A 15,791-nucleotide genomic window follows, 5' to 3' on the forward strand; every position below is an offset into this window, starting at 1 on the left:
TACACATATAAAGAAATATATTCCTTTGGTCAGTACAGATTCTAATGACTTTATGGGTCTAGTCCAGATAAAAGCCTCATATTCTCTCTTTCCCCTAATTTATTTTATTAAATTACTCCTTTTTGCAACTTTTAAAAATGTGTTGTGCATGTGTGTCTGTGTACTCAGACACAAAGAGAAATAACTTATTCCTTTTAGATGCCATAGAAAAATAAAGTGTTCTACCTATATATGTTTATATATTAAAGTAGGATTCTTAACATGTGAATAAAAAGGGCTGCATTTAATTTTTAAGACTCTTAAAGAATACTGAACTTGAGTTTGCAGACCCATCTCAAGGGTCCTACACTCAAAATTCCACAAATCAAATTAGTGAATTATGACCCATAAATAAATAATTAGTATAGAAGAGGCTAATAAGTAAATATTAGTCATGTCTACTGCAAGAGGTGAGCATAGTTCAACCCACTCAAAATTCTGCTAGCAAAATAGTTTCTGTATCATAAGGAAATCTGTATCATAAGGAAATCTGTATCATAAGGAAATCAAAAATAGTTTCTGTATCATAAGGAAATCATTATTTGCCTCCTTGACATGAACGGTGTCAAAAAGCTGTCGTAAGCAAGATGATGCAGAAAAGAGGTGAACCATGTCCTTTTTCCTCAGCGTCCTATTTAGAATATCCTTTTGGGTGAGAGATTTTAACTACTTGGAATTAAATATAGAAGTTTTGGTATTATGTGAATTTATGTCTAATTTCTAAATCGAGTCTATATTTGCAGCTTAAAGCGGCTGTAAAATATTTGACTAAGAGGGTTCAGAAAACTCAAGGAATTAGCGAAGTTTCCATCTAGGAAAGCAGAAGTACATCCCTCTCAGAGTAAATTCAAAGAACAGTGAGAGATAAAAAGTAAAGATGCTTTCTGATTAAATCACATAATGTTCAGTGTACAAGGACCTTCTTTTACTAAAGTCTCATTCCTCCACCTGACATACATGGGTGGATGGAAAACATTGATAATAACCTTACCAAAATCCGTATGATTTCTGCTTTCCCTTACTCATTCTCAGGCAGACAATTTGAAAGTGGAAATAAAGTCTGTAGTGACTTGTTTTAGTGCAACCATGTTGCTGACAAATAAGCATCACTCTCTTTTTGAATGTTTACAAGTGTTCTGATTAATATTTCATTTGAACGTTGTTAAAGTGATGGGTACTAAGTTTATTGGCTGTAATTGCTGCGCATCACCTTACTTTCAATATTAGGATAAGTTGAATATGTTTCTTGAGTGATATGATAGCATGTAAAAGCTTCTGAATGGCTTTCTCAAAGACCCATGCAGATGAAGATCAATGATTAAGTTGAGAAAATTTTCTGAAACCACAGAGATCAATTTAGATAACTTCCTCTTTCTTTTGCTGTTGTATCATTTCATTGTTGAGAGTGATTAGGTTGGACAATAAGCTTTGGAATCTGATATGCTCTTTTGATAATACTTTACAATTGTAGTGAATTTTATTAATGACACTGATCCTCAAATTACCTAACTGTGGTCAATGTTTTATTAAGCCAGAGAACAAAATGATCTGGTTTGTTTCCTTTCTTTTTAGTTACTTATGGCATTTCACAAATATTGTCTTAAGTGGCTACACTGTCAAAGAACCACATCTTTACAAAATTGGGATAGTAGTTTGTCAAGGTGGGCACCATTGAGGATACTGATAGAGAAATAAAACTGATATTTATAAGGCCATTATTTTTCTATTTCCTCTAACTTCTTACACTGGCCATTTTACAATTAGCTAAAATGCTAAATTAATATTTCTGTACTAAGCTTTTAGAAGGAAGCCTTACATGGTAAAAATTTAAAACAATCCAAAATGCTTTTATGACAGAATTCTTGACACATAGTCACACATATATACAAAATAATTGAATGAATAAGGATTTAATGATAAAGTAATTTCAAAGCAATATCCTAAATAAAGAACCTCTCCTATTCATTCAAAATATATTTCTGAATAAACAGAATGAACTGTTTGTATGTATTGAACATGTGAAATTGCTAAAATTCCAACTTTTTAAACAGCTTTATTAAGGTATAATTGACATACAACATGATGTGCAACATGATGACTTCGTAAGTGTTTCTATTTAGAAGTGATCACAATACGTCTAGTTAACATCTGTCACTATACATACATACATACATACATGTTTTTCTTACAATGAGAACTAGTAAGATCACTCTTAGCAAGATCACTCTTAGCAACTTTCAAATATGCAGTACAGTATTATTAACTGTAGTTGCCATACTGTCTGTATATTACATCCCATAACATTTATTTTCAGGTTTCTTCTTCAGTGGGCTTTTATAATTTGTATCTTTCAAGGAATATGTATTTAATGTAAGCTGTCAGTTTATAAACATAAAATTATTCATAATGCTTGCTTATTATGCATTTGACATTTGTAGAATTTGTTGTGATGTTTCCTCTCTCATTCTTGAAATTGGTAATTTGTATCTTCTGTACTTTATCCTGGTTGGTCTCGTTAGAAACCACTCATTTTTTGGAAACCTCTTTAATTTCTTTTATTTCAAGTAAATAGTTTTGGTTTCATTGATTTTTCTGATTTTTCTTTTTTATTTTCTATGCTCTGATTTTCATGAATTTTTGGGTGGTGATCGTGGTGGTTATCCTTCTTGTCTAATTTATTAATAAGGAAGCAAGATCACTTGAGACTTTTTTTATTTTTAACATAGGGAACTAGTCCTATAAATTGCCTTCTAAAAACTGCTTTAATAGTATTCCACACATTTTAATAAACTGTTTTTATTTTCATTCCATTTAAATTATGTTCTAATTTCCTTTTTGGTTTTTGATTCACAGGTTATATATAATTGTGTTATTTACTTTCCAAATGTTTGTGAATTTTTCGAGATTAAAAATAATAATTTCTAAATTATTCCACTGTGGTCAGAGAACCCACTTTATATAACATGAATCCTTTTAAAATGAGACTTGTTCTATGCTCACAAGAAAATAACAATAAAGTTTTACTTTGTTGGGTAATGGATTTTTTTCTATTCTTATATATACATTGAGCTTTGTTCTAGAATGCAATTAAATTAGAAACATCTTGATCCTTTTCATTCTTGCCTTTAAGTTATGTTAGTCTGTGCCAGAGCAATGTTCAGTCTAATTATTCCCTATTATTGAGACTAGATATTTTCTTGTACTCTACCAAGTGCTCCCTGAATTATAGTGTTCTCTGATATGGCTGGCGAGAAAAGCCACTGTATAAGCACTGTTCTCACTAACCCTTTCTAATTGTTCTTTCGCCAGTCTTGGGTAATGTCTTCCCCCGTGCTCTGCTGAATAGCTAGAGGAAATCCTCTACTGATCTCCAGAGTTCACTCTTGCAGCTCTCTCCGTTTGTGTCCTCTATCCACTGAAATTTAACTACTGTGGTTTCTCTGCATCTCCAGCTTCTCAAAGCAGTGAGTCCACGGGGCTTTGCTTGGGTTTGCCCTCCCCGCTCCATGGTAATGAAACTCTCGCAAGGCTGGTAAGTGGGGTAAACACAGGGCTCACCTAGTTGTTCACCAGCTCTCCAGATCACAGTCCTTGGATGTCTGAGGCCAAGTCTTGAAATTTTATTATTTCCCCCCCTTTTTTTGTTGATCCAGGTAGAAGTGTAAGTTTGGTCACTGTTACTCATCTTGACCAAAAGTAGAAGTGCCTTATTCCATTTTTAAACCCACAAAACATGTAGTTTAATATTTCTCAACCTAACGTGTGTTATATTTTAAACTAAAATTATTCAATTAATCTCATTACCAATACAGCTCTTGAGATATTCTAATGAATCAAATATTTGTAATCTACTATATTCTAAATATTAATTCCTTTCCCCCATATTCCTTAATTTATTGGAGCCATTTTTGAACACTTAATCTTTATTTTGTTAAAATAAGAGTTAGAAAGTGTATAACCTAGAATGAAAACCTTGACCCTTCAGATTAAAAATATTAATAGTTACCAAGAAATGCTGCTGACAGCTGTCAAATGACAGAACTTGTATAAAGAACTTGATGATCTAGGTAATTTTTTTAATTTGAACTTAAAATTATTACTGCTTTTACTAACATCCATGTACTGACCTAAGATTGCCAACTTCTTCCATCTTAGAGCTTATTATAAATTCCTTCAGTATATCTGTAACTGTTAGTGAAACTTGTCAAATTTCAAAAGCAGTGCCCTAAAAGCATAGATGCTATATCACTTATTCTAATTTTAAAATGTCTTTTCTGTTTTGTTTGCCATCATTACCAAATATGACAACAAAATTAGCCAAAGTAAACTACACTATACCTAATGTTCACATTAGCTTCTCAATACATTTTAAATATTAAAACTGTATTTGCTGGTATTAATTGTATTTTTTCAGATCCTAACAGAGTTTAACATTCTGATTTTCATAACTGCATAATCATTTATCTGTTCTTTGCACTTCCTATAGTATGATTTACCAGCATCCAAATAATAAAGAATAAAGACAGAAAGATAGAGCAAGAGAGAAAGAGAAAGAGATGCAAGGATTCTACAAACTTAGAGCAAAGAAGAAAAGAGTGACTAAGTCTATTATCTTCTGTAAGTTATGTCCAGCTCTTCTGTCCTCTGTACTTGTCCCATTTTGTTTCTGAGAAAACACTTTAGACTTTTTATGGGTATAATACCTACTTAGCTACTGACAGACAGTAGAATCTGTATGGCATATTTCTGAATCTGCATGATGAATGAAATTACTTTTTAAGAAATTATATGAAATGAGATCTACCATTACCTCAAAAAAGAAGCTACTTTTCTTTGTCACTGTTCAGTGTTAATATTATGAATTTATTCACTGAAGCTAGGAATTTTCCTAGACTTGCATTCTTTAACTCACTTTATAGATTAGTTCTTTAAATGTCAAGGGTCTATGAAAAGTGAAATTTAAGTCACAAATGAGTACTGTCTCTACTTCCCAAACTCTGTTCTCTTTTTTCTTACCTACTGCAGTTCCTTCTGCAGATCACCCTCTCACTCAGCACACAGCATATAGTATTTTCCTTTCATAGATCTTGTTAATTCATTCCAAATTTATCTCCTAATCATTAAAATGAAAAAATAGTACTAATCTCATGATTTTTTGGTGAGAATTTGTAAAGTGTATGATATACAGTAATGCTCAGTAATTGTTAGGTACTTCTTTTTCTCTTATTAAATTTCACACTCTCTAATGCAACTCATTCTTTAACATTAGCTAAATACACACTGTTCCCTCAACACTGCTTCTGCTTCTCTATGCCTTTGCTTATTCTGAGCTTTTTATCCAGAAAAACCTTCTCTCATCATAAACCTAATTCTTGACCACATTTTCCAAGATCTTTTCCCAATCCTGTTAAGTGTTCTCTTCTAATCTGTGTTTACTGCTCTCTCCTCTAATCTCCTTTGGTGTTCACTTTATAGTATTCACTAGAGGCCCGGCGCATGAAATTGTGCGCAGGTATGGTCCCCAGGCCTAGCCTGCGATCAGGGCCATCTTCCCTGGCTGCCAGCAGCCTGCCCCGCCCCCCACCACCACCCACCCCGGTTCCCCGTTCGCCATCCAGCAATGGAAGCCTGACGGCCAGGGGAGAGACTGAGAGGTCAGCCATTCCTACCAGCTCGCCAGCCCCACCCCCGCCGCAGGTCACCCTCTGTGTGTGTGGGGCAACCGGCAGGGCAGGGGCCTTGGCCTGGTGCCACCCGCATCCCCCACCACTGACCCCGGGCCCCCGTTCGCCATCAGCGATCAGAGCCTGCTGGCCGGGGAAAGGGACTGAGAGGTGGTCAGTGCACCTCATAGTGACTGGTTGAGCAGTTGTTCTGGTCGTTCTGACATTACGGTCGCTGGGCTTTTATTATATAGAATTTTGGCACCTAACTACTATCTTCTATAAGGTTTCAATACATAATTAATTAGAGGCTCAGTGCACAGATTTGTGCATCGGTGAGGTCCCTCAGTGTGGCCTGTGGAGATAAGGCTGACACCAGCATCCAACATCCCCTGAGGGATATAGTAATGCGTGAAGCGGCAGGTGGCTGGGGAGGAGCCATTACCACTCATCCTAGTCAGCTGAGCATCTGTCTTCCCCTCCCTTCCCACCCCACCCACTTCCACCACTGCCCCTCACATCTCGTTGTCTGCCTCACCCAGCAATGGAGAAGTGGGTTCCTAGGGCAGAGCTCCCACGGCCTTGCTAGGGGTGCAGAATGAGGCTCGGAGAAGTGGGGTAGTGCCCGAGGGGCACCTGGGGAGTCACGTTAGCTGTGCAGCAAGCCCGCCCAATTCACGCACCTTCCTGCAAGTCCTGGGGTGGCCCCAGTCTGATCGGAGGAGATGGGCGCTAGGGGAAGAGTCCGTGGTCTCTTTTTTCCCCTCCCTCTACCCCTTGGTCCCGGCTGCCCAGGAAGGATGCAACCAAAGAGGTTGATGGGGGTCAGGGGCACAGTGCCTCTGGAGCAGTGCCTGGAGGGGGCGGAATTTGGGCCGATGCCCCGTCCTTCCAATGTGAACTGCAGCTCAGCCCCACCTGCTTGAGATCTTTCATAGACTCAATCGCCTGTGTCTCTTTTCATTTGTCCAAGTTGACTGCACTCTGGTGGTCAGTGCGTGTCATAGGGACTAGTCAAACAGGCTTTTATGTATATAGACTAAAAGCCCGGTGCACGACATTCATGCATTGGGGGAGGGGTTCCCTCAGCCTGGCCTGTGCCATTTCACAGACGGGGAGCTCTCGCGGGATATCTGACTAATGGCAAGCTGGCAGTCGGACATCCTTAGCACTTCTGCGGAGATAGGAGAGGCTCCTGCCACTGCACTCGCCAGCTGTGAGCCTGGCTTCTGGCTGAGCAGCGCTCTCCGTGTCAGAGCACACTGATCCCCCAGGGGGCAGCTACTGCATTGAGCATCTGCTCCCTGGTGGTCAGTGCGTGTCATAGCGACTGGTTGTTCCACCATTCAACCAATTTGCATGTTAGCCAATTTGCATGTTAGCCTTTTATTATATAGGATTGTATGTGTTTAGTCATTTATCTTTCCAACAGGTCTATCTACTCCTTAAAGACAGTGATTTCTTTTTATTTCCTATCCTACTACTCACGTGTTTCAAATTGAATACATATTGAATGAACACTTATATAAAATTGTACTCAGACTCTTTACATACATTTTTAAAACATAAGGTAATGAAGAATGAGAAAGGAGGACTCATTTTACCCCCACCTGCTTCAATGCCTTTTCTCCACCAGCATATCTTGGTTTCTCTCAGTTGTTAGGTGTTTCCTTCTGTATTTATTTTTAAGTCTGCTTTCTAATGTAAGAGTGTTCTAATCTGATGTTTCTATCCTAGGGAAGGCTCTTTGTATTATACTATAAATTCTTTTTTAAAAAATATGATTGTTTTTCTTCCCCAGCTTTATTTCCACTCCCATGAATAAAATGTATAACCTGGATCATCTGAAAACAGGTGATAGTTTGCAGCTAATTTGAAAAAAAAAGTATTTTATAGAAATATCATTGTTATAACAACTTACTTTCGATGACAATAAAGCAATTGCCGCAAGAAAAGCATTTTAAAACATACAGTGACAAAAATAAAGAAATTTTTTCCAAAATACAAATAAGGAGGATACATTGCAGGCATACCTTGGAAATATTGCAGATTCAATTCCAGACTGCTACAATAAAGCAAATATTGCAATAAATCAAGTAACACAATTTGTGTTTCCCAGTGCATATAAATGTTTACAATATACTATAGTCTTTTAAGTGTGCAATAGCATTTTGTCTAAATAAAAGTGCATACCTTAATTAAAAGATACTTTATAGCTTAAAAATACTAACCATCACCTGAAACTTCAGCGAGTTATCTTTTTGCCTGTGCAGTGTCTAGCCTCATGAGGCTAACTGCTGACTGATCAGAGTGGTGATTACTAAAGGCTGGAGGGGCTGTGGCAAGTTCTTAAAACAAGACAACAAAGTTTGTCATGTTGATTGACTCTTCCCTTCACAAATGATTTTTCTGTAGTATCCAGTACTCTTTGATAGCATTTACCCACAGTAGAAATTCTTTCAGATTTTGAGTCAGTTCTCTTAGATCCTGCTACCACTTTATCAACTATGTTTATGTACTATTCTAAGTCCTTTATTGTCATTGCAACAATTTTACATGCATCTTTGCCAGGAGTAGGTTCCATCTCAGGAAACCACTTTTCATCCATTAGATGCAACACCTCACCTGCCATATGTTTATCAGGAGATTACAGCAACTCAGTCACATTTTCAGGTTCTAAATCTAGTTCTCTTGTTATCTCCAATTACTTCCTCCACTGAAATCTTGAACCTATTAAAGTCATCCATGAGAGTTGAAACCAACTTCTTCCAAATTCTTGTTAATGTTGGTATTTTGACCTCTTCCCATGAATCACAAACGTTCAAAATGGCATCTGAATGGTGAACACTTTCCAAAAGGTTTTCAATTTGCTTTGCCCAGATGCACCAGAGGAATCACTAACTATGGCAGCTATAGCCTTAAAACATGTATGCATTTCTTAAATAACAAGGCCTATAAGTTGAAATTACTCCTTGATCCATGGGCTACAGAATGGACATTCTATTAGCAAGCATAAAAACAACATTAATCTCATTGTATATCTCCATCAGAACTCTTGGAACAGATGTGTTGTCAATGAGCATAGCAATTGTTAAGGAGCATAGCAATAGTTGGGGAGCATACCATTTTCAATGGCATAGCAATTCAGAAGGGTATCTTAGAAGAGAAGCTGGGTCATCCAGATTTCTTATTGCCTCTGTAGTACAATGGCAGTGCCTGCTTACTGACATGCTTAAAGGCCCTGGGGTTCTCACTGTCACAGATCACAAAGGATTTCAATTTGTAGCTTGAAACACTGCTTTCAAGCAAGACTGTTAGCCTCCCCCTAAAAGCCTTGAAACCTGGCATTGACTTGGCCTCCTTATGAATGAAAGTCCTTTCAAATATCTGTTTTTAGAAAAGGGAGGATTCAGCCATACTGAATATCTGCTCTGGCATATAATTTTCCGCCACAATTAGCTTACTAATATCTAGAGTTTCCAAAATTTTTTCAGGTGCCTTCACATCAGTACTCAGCAGACTCACACCCTTTCACATTATGTAATAAGTAATTGTTCTTGAATTATTAAACTAGCCAGATAAGCAGTAAATTTAACATTACAGTTGGGTTCAGCCTTTTCTTTCAACATCACAAAAAAACAAACAAAACTGTTTTTGCTTTGGCCATGATCACCATGGTGCTGAGAGAGGTATGCTTCTGGGTCTGGTCTTCAATTCAGGTTGTTGGACGTTTCTCCTTGTCTGATACAGGTCCTTCTGGAATTGTTGTTAGTCTCATTGCCTTCAATAAAGCAGACCTTTAACACCTTCCATCCCTTTGTTCTTGTTCTTCAAATTAGTAAAATGGGACAAGCCTGACTGGTGAGCAATCACCATCACTGATTTTTCCACCTTTGTAGTCCTTAATCACTTTCAATTTTTTTTCCAGGTCAATCACTTCATGTGGCTTCTTACTGGCAACATTAGCAGAGGATTTTGTATGCTTAGGAGCCGTGATGAACAAAACAATATGAGATTAGAGGGAACACAAAAGAAAATGATGCAATTGAGAGATGGGGTAAACAAGAGATGTATGACGCTGCTGTGGGCATAATTGTTGTACAGCAACATTTTTATTTTTTAAGTAGAAAGAGAATACTCTAAAATAATGGTAAAAGTATATTATTATCATTAGTGACATAATCATTAGTGATATACTTTTATACAACTGACAGTGCAGCTTTGTTTACACCAGCATAAACACGAGTAATACATTGCACTAGGATATTACAATCGCTACAAAGTCACTGGGAAATAGGAATTTTCCACTTCATTATAATCATATGGGACCAAAGCTGTATTTATGCTTCAACATTCACCAAAATGTCATTATAAGGCACATGGTTGTAATGTTAATAACAAAATATCTGAGTTTACTTTATAATCTTTGGGGATTATTCCTTTGTGAAGATAATGAAAGATATTTCTAAAACCAGAGCTTTGTCTCTTTCTCATCACCAAGATTGACCCAAGAAAAGACAGATGTTCAATTTAGCTTCTAAATTCTATCATCTGTAATATGAATATTTATATTTGCATAGGTGTTGAACCCAGTGAGATCACCTTATATCTGTCAATAAATCAACAAACAAGTGTTGGCAAGGTTGTAGAGAAAAGGGAACCCTCATACATTGCTGGAGTGACTGTAAATTGTGCAGACTCTACAAGAAACAGATTAAGGTCCCTCAAAAAATTAAAAATAGAATTACCATATGCCCCAGCAATCCCACTTTTTTGTTTTTATCCGAAGATATCCAAAACACTAATTAGAAAAGACATATGCACACCTATGTTCACTGCAGACTTATTTACAATAGCCAAGATATGAAACTTAAGTGTCCATCACTACACAAATGAAGAAATACACACACACACACACACACACACACACACACACACACCATGGAATATTACTCAGCCATAAAAAATGAAATCTTGCCATTTGCAACAACATGGATGGACCTAGAGGGTATTATGCTAAGTCAGACAGACCAAGACAAATACCATGATTTCACTTATATGTTGAATCTAAAAAATAGAACAAACAAAACAGAAACAGACTCATAGATGCAGAGAATAAACTAATGGCTGCCAAATGGGAGTTGGATTAGGGGATGGGTGAAAAAGATGAAAGGATTAAGAAGTACAAAATACCAGATATAAAAACTGTCATGGGATGTAAAATATAGCATAGGAAATATAGTTAATAATATTGTAATAACTATGTATGGTGTCAGATGGGTACTAGACTTATTGGCGATTACTTCACAAGTTATATAAATATCTAATCAGTATGTTGTACACCTGAAACTAATAAAAAATTGTACTTCAACTGCAATTTTTAAAAAGTTAAAATAAACAGAAATAGAAATAATATGAAGATGGAGGATCATGTCTGCCTTAAGAGAAATATAATCTCAGAGAAGATAGAACATTAATGTTATAAATTTCAAATAGAAGATACCTTCTAAAGTATTCTATTATGTAAATTCCACTAAATAATGTAAAAATAGTAAAATTTACAGGACAGTTTTTGTGTGAAAGTACATAAAATTAGAGCCTCGGGGAGCTTGCAGTAGACTAGAGACGCCTAAAGAAGCATCTAATTTTAACACAAGGGAGCATCTCATAGAGAAGGAGAGTGAGAGGAACAGAAGGAATGTTTTAGTGGGAGACATTTGAAAATCAAATAGATTTGTATTTCACTCACAGTTTTGCCACTTTTAGATGTGGTGATTAACCTCTCATTGCTTCAGTTTCCATCCCTATAATATGGAAAAGAAAATAATTTATATATTTCAAGGTCATTGTTCATTTAAATAACATAATATGCCTAGTGTAATAGAAATCTTTAGCAAATAGCCACTATTACTCATTTCAGTTATAAACCTAGTGCCATGAGGAAAATTAGAAAGACTATTTAAGAGGCTGTTATGATAATTCTAGTGAACATTAATGAGAGTCTGAATTAGCATAGTGGTAGGCAATACAGAAAGGAAAAGTAGATATTGAAAAGAATACCACATATATGCACAAATGCATATATGGAAATTACTTATATAGAAAATGAACATGCAGGAGGAATCCCAGATGAGGTGAGATTCTGCCCTTTGTGAATGCGTTGAATGTATACTTTGGGACCCATTCAAGCAAATTAAATCCCTATGGATTTAGGGCCCCAGACTTAGCATTTTTATTTTACTTGTTCTGTTTTTGTTTTTGTTTTTGTCGTTGATTCCAGAAGAAGAAAGGAGAGAAACATCATTTTGTTGTTATACTTATTTATGCATTCATTGGTTGATTCTTGTATGTGCCCTGACCTGGGATCAAACCCACAACCTAGGTGTAGCTTGTTGCATCGATGATGCTCTAACCAATGGAGCTATCTGGCCAGGATCCAGCCTTAACATTTTTTAAAAAAAGCATTCCAGTTTATTCTGATGCATCACAAGAATTAAGAATCATGTTTGAAATTTTATCTGCATATACTACTATATACATAAAAGCTTTAAAATTAACTTCAATTTAATTTTATTGTAACAGTGTTAGGTTCATAAAAAGTCATTATACATAAAACAGGGAAAAAATGCTATAAAGTTGGTTGCCAGGCTTCCACTTCCTTAAAGCTATGTACTGGGGTGGATGTCTCGATAGGAAATAGTCTATCTCATTGAGCACTTTTGTTGACAGAGGCAAGGTTCCCTGGACATGGCACCAATATAGCATAAAACTATGACTATTTTGAATCACTGAGAGACAAATCTTATGAAGAAAAGCCTGAAGCTGAGAAGAAGGGATGGAGGTTGCCTAGTGAGAAACACTGCATTTTCAAACAGGAAGAAAAGAATTATCAATAGCAATTTCTATATTCAGTGAAAAATATCCTTCATGAATGGAGGAGAAAGAAATTCTCCAATGAAGATTATTCTAAGATAATTTGTTGGTAGCAAACCTAACCCTTAAATGGTTAAAGGGAGTCCTCTAAACAGGAGGAAGTGATAACAAAAGAAGTCTCCGAATATCAGACTTGGCTTGAGTCATAAAGGGGTATATACAAAATTTAACCCACAAATTTGATGGTCGAAGCCAAAACTATCACATCATCTGATGTGGTACTCAATGTCTACAGAGGAAATGCTTAAGACAATTATAATTAAAAAGATGGGCAAATAAAAGAACCTAAATGAAGAAAGGTTTCTACACTTCACTCAAAGTTATACAATGTCAATATTGTTAGACTATAATAAGTTAGGTATGTACACTGTAGTGTTTGGAATCCTCCAAAAACTTATATAAGATGTTATACTCAGAAATACTTTAGGTAAATTAAGATGAATCCTAAATAATGAACCAATAACCCACAGTACAGTGACATAAGAGAAGCAAAGAAAATACATAATAAAATGGCAGACTTGAGCTATTATAACATATCAAGAATGACCTTCAATGTAAATTATCTAAATATGCCAATTAAAATAACAGAGACTGAGAGGACATATTGAAAACATGGTCTAACGATATGCTGTCTACAGGAAATTCACTTCAAACACAATGACAATGGTAAAAAGAAAGTAAAAGGATGAGGAAAAGGGAGTCTTCTGCATGTTTGTGTTGTTTTTGCATTTTCAACTCATGAATATATTAACTATTCAAAATTAAATAATTTTTTAAAAGCTGCAATATAAACTGATCCAGAAGCAAAGTTGAGATCAACTTTCTACTTTTCAAAATTCTTTGGTAGGGAAACATTGCCTTTATAAAGACAGTGGTGGAGTTGTGGATTTTCCACAGTAAACCACTTAGACACTGGAAATATTGTAATTGATTTTTAGAATATTACAGAAGAGATGAACTTTGGGTGATTTGAATTACAGATATTTATAAACACCTTTTCCAATCCGTATATATACACACTGGGCACCATAGTATTATCAATATATTTACATACATGCATTTCCACAAATAATTGTTACTGCTTACATAGTATTCTAGCATGAATTAGCATTGTTATTTGAATCAATTCTCATTTGTTGAAAAATTATATTGTTTCTACTTTTTAGTTGTTGTTAGGATCATTGTATAAGTAACATCTTTGTTCACCTCTCTCTTATTCTTTAGGGTAAATTTGAAAAATGGTCATCCACATGAGAGATTGCCCAGATACATGTTACCAAATACTGCTCCAGAAATATTGTAACATGTATAGCATTGTTCTGAGGGGTTTATTTTATCTTATAGCTCAGATAAATATAGCTGAGAAGGGGCCTTGTTTTTCAAGAGCAGGGCAATATGCTCCCAACATCGCTATCAATGTCAAATTATCAAAGCAGTTGATCCTGAAGTCAAAGTTACAGTTTTTGTTCCATTCTATATTTGAGGCATGAGTATGCTTGCCATTCATGGAATAGTAATAGCTGATGTGTTCTTAATTCTCTTTACAACCAAAGTGCTGGTATATTATTACAGATATTCATGCCCAAGGGAATGATGCAGTTTCTTGTTTTTGATTTTTAAATAGGAGATGTGTCAGACAGTATTTGGTAAAGAAAAGAGAAAATATAATGTATTTGATAGTTCCTGAAAAATGCATAAGTAGACTTTATAATCAGGTAAATATTTCTATTTTGGACTTTGCATGTATTGACAGCTTGAAAATAATTTATGGAGACAGATAATGAGAAAAAAATAATTCATATTAATTTTGTTTTTATTGTTGACACCATTACAAATGCCCTTCCCACCAAACCCCCAGCCTTTCTTCCCCCTGGCCATCACCACACTGTTGTCTGTGTCCATGGGTTATGCATATACGTTCTTCAGCTAATCCCTTCACCCAATTCATATTATATATAATTATATATATTTTCATCAAGATCTCAGTGATTTCCCATAAAATATTACTTTGATCTTGCTACCCCTGCACTTTAGTTATCAGGAGCCAGAAGGACCCAGAGCACATATGGAGTATGATACAAGAGGCACAAGTATTGTAAGGTAGTCCATGCCCTTGGAACAGCTGTCACCAAGGGACCTTTGGAAGTGGCTTATCCACATTTTATGCTTTTTTAAGGAATAGAGGACTGACAACTAAGAAGGTCCTATGCAGCTTCTTGAAAATGCAAGTTCCATTGTCTTATACTGTTTGAGAACCAGGGTTAGAATAAATAGAAGTCAAAATATAGTAGCATATAAATATAGTAGAGGCCCAATGCATGAAGATTCATGCAAGAATAGGCCTTCCTTCCCCTGGTTGCCCACACTGCCTTCACTCCAGCCAGAGCCGCCTTTGCGCGCTGCCCAGAGGCCCGCCACCTTTGTCGAGTTAATTTGCATACTCACTCCTGATTGGCTTTGTGGGTGTTGCAGAGGGACTGTCAATTTACATATTTGACTATTATTAGTATAGATACTACTATAATGTATACACACACTTTGAATAGTTATAAAGGCAGAGTTTATTAAAATGTATTTCATTTTCAAAAGTGAGCTATGAGCTGTTAAAGTGTATAGACATTTTGGGAGGAAGACCCTATATATAGTATTTATGGTGTGTTAATGTTGATGTCTTAAAAAGTAGCTGCAATACTGCAATATTAGTTAATATTTATTGAGTGTAATAGCAAATCATGAAATGTATACACATTAATCTTCACAATAATCCACACTGGTTGATGTTATTATTTCCAGTTTTCGAATAGGACACTGTTAAAAGGTTGCTCAAGAATACATAGGTAGAAAGAGATGAAGCTCCAATTTTAACCATATTACTGATCTCTGATCTCAGCCTCTTCTTAACTATAGTGCCCCATTTTAAGTCTCTTAAACTACATCTGTCGCTAGGTAAATGCAATGACCTTCTTCTCATTTCTAAGCATGCTTCAGATCCATTTCATAGGTTCCCAAGGCCACTTATTACCGACTGCCTGAAACCTTCATGTACTCTACCTCTATATATTTCTTAGGATCCTTCCTTTCAAAATGAATCGCGATACCTGTGCTTGGAACTCTTTCATGGAGCTGCCTTTCTGTTGCATTGCTTTCTTTTAAAAC

The sequence above is a fragment of the Myotis lucifugus genome, unplaced genomic scaffold, assembly GCF_000147115.1.
Source record: "Myotis lucifugus unplaced genomic scaffold, Myoluc2.0 scaffold_499, whole genome shotgun sequence".
Taxonomy (NCBI): domain Eukaryota; kingdom Metazoa; phylum Chordata; class Mammalia; order Chiroptera; family Vespertilionidae; genus Myotis; species Myotis lucifugus.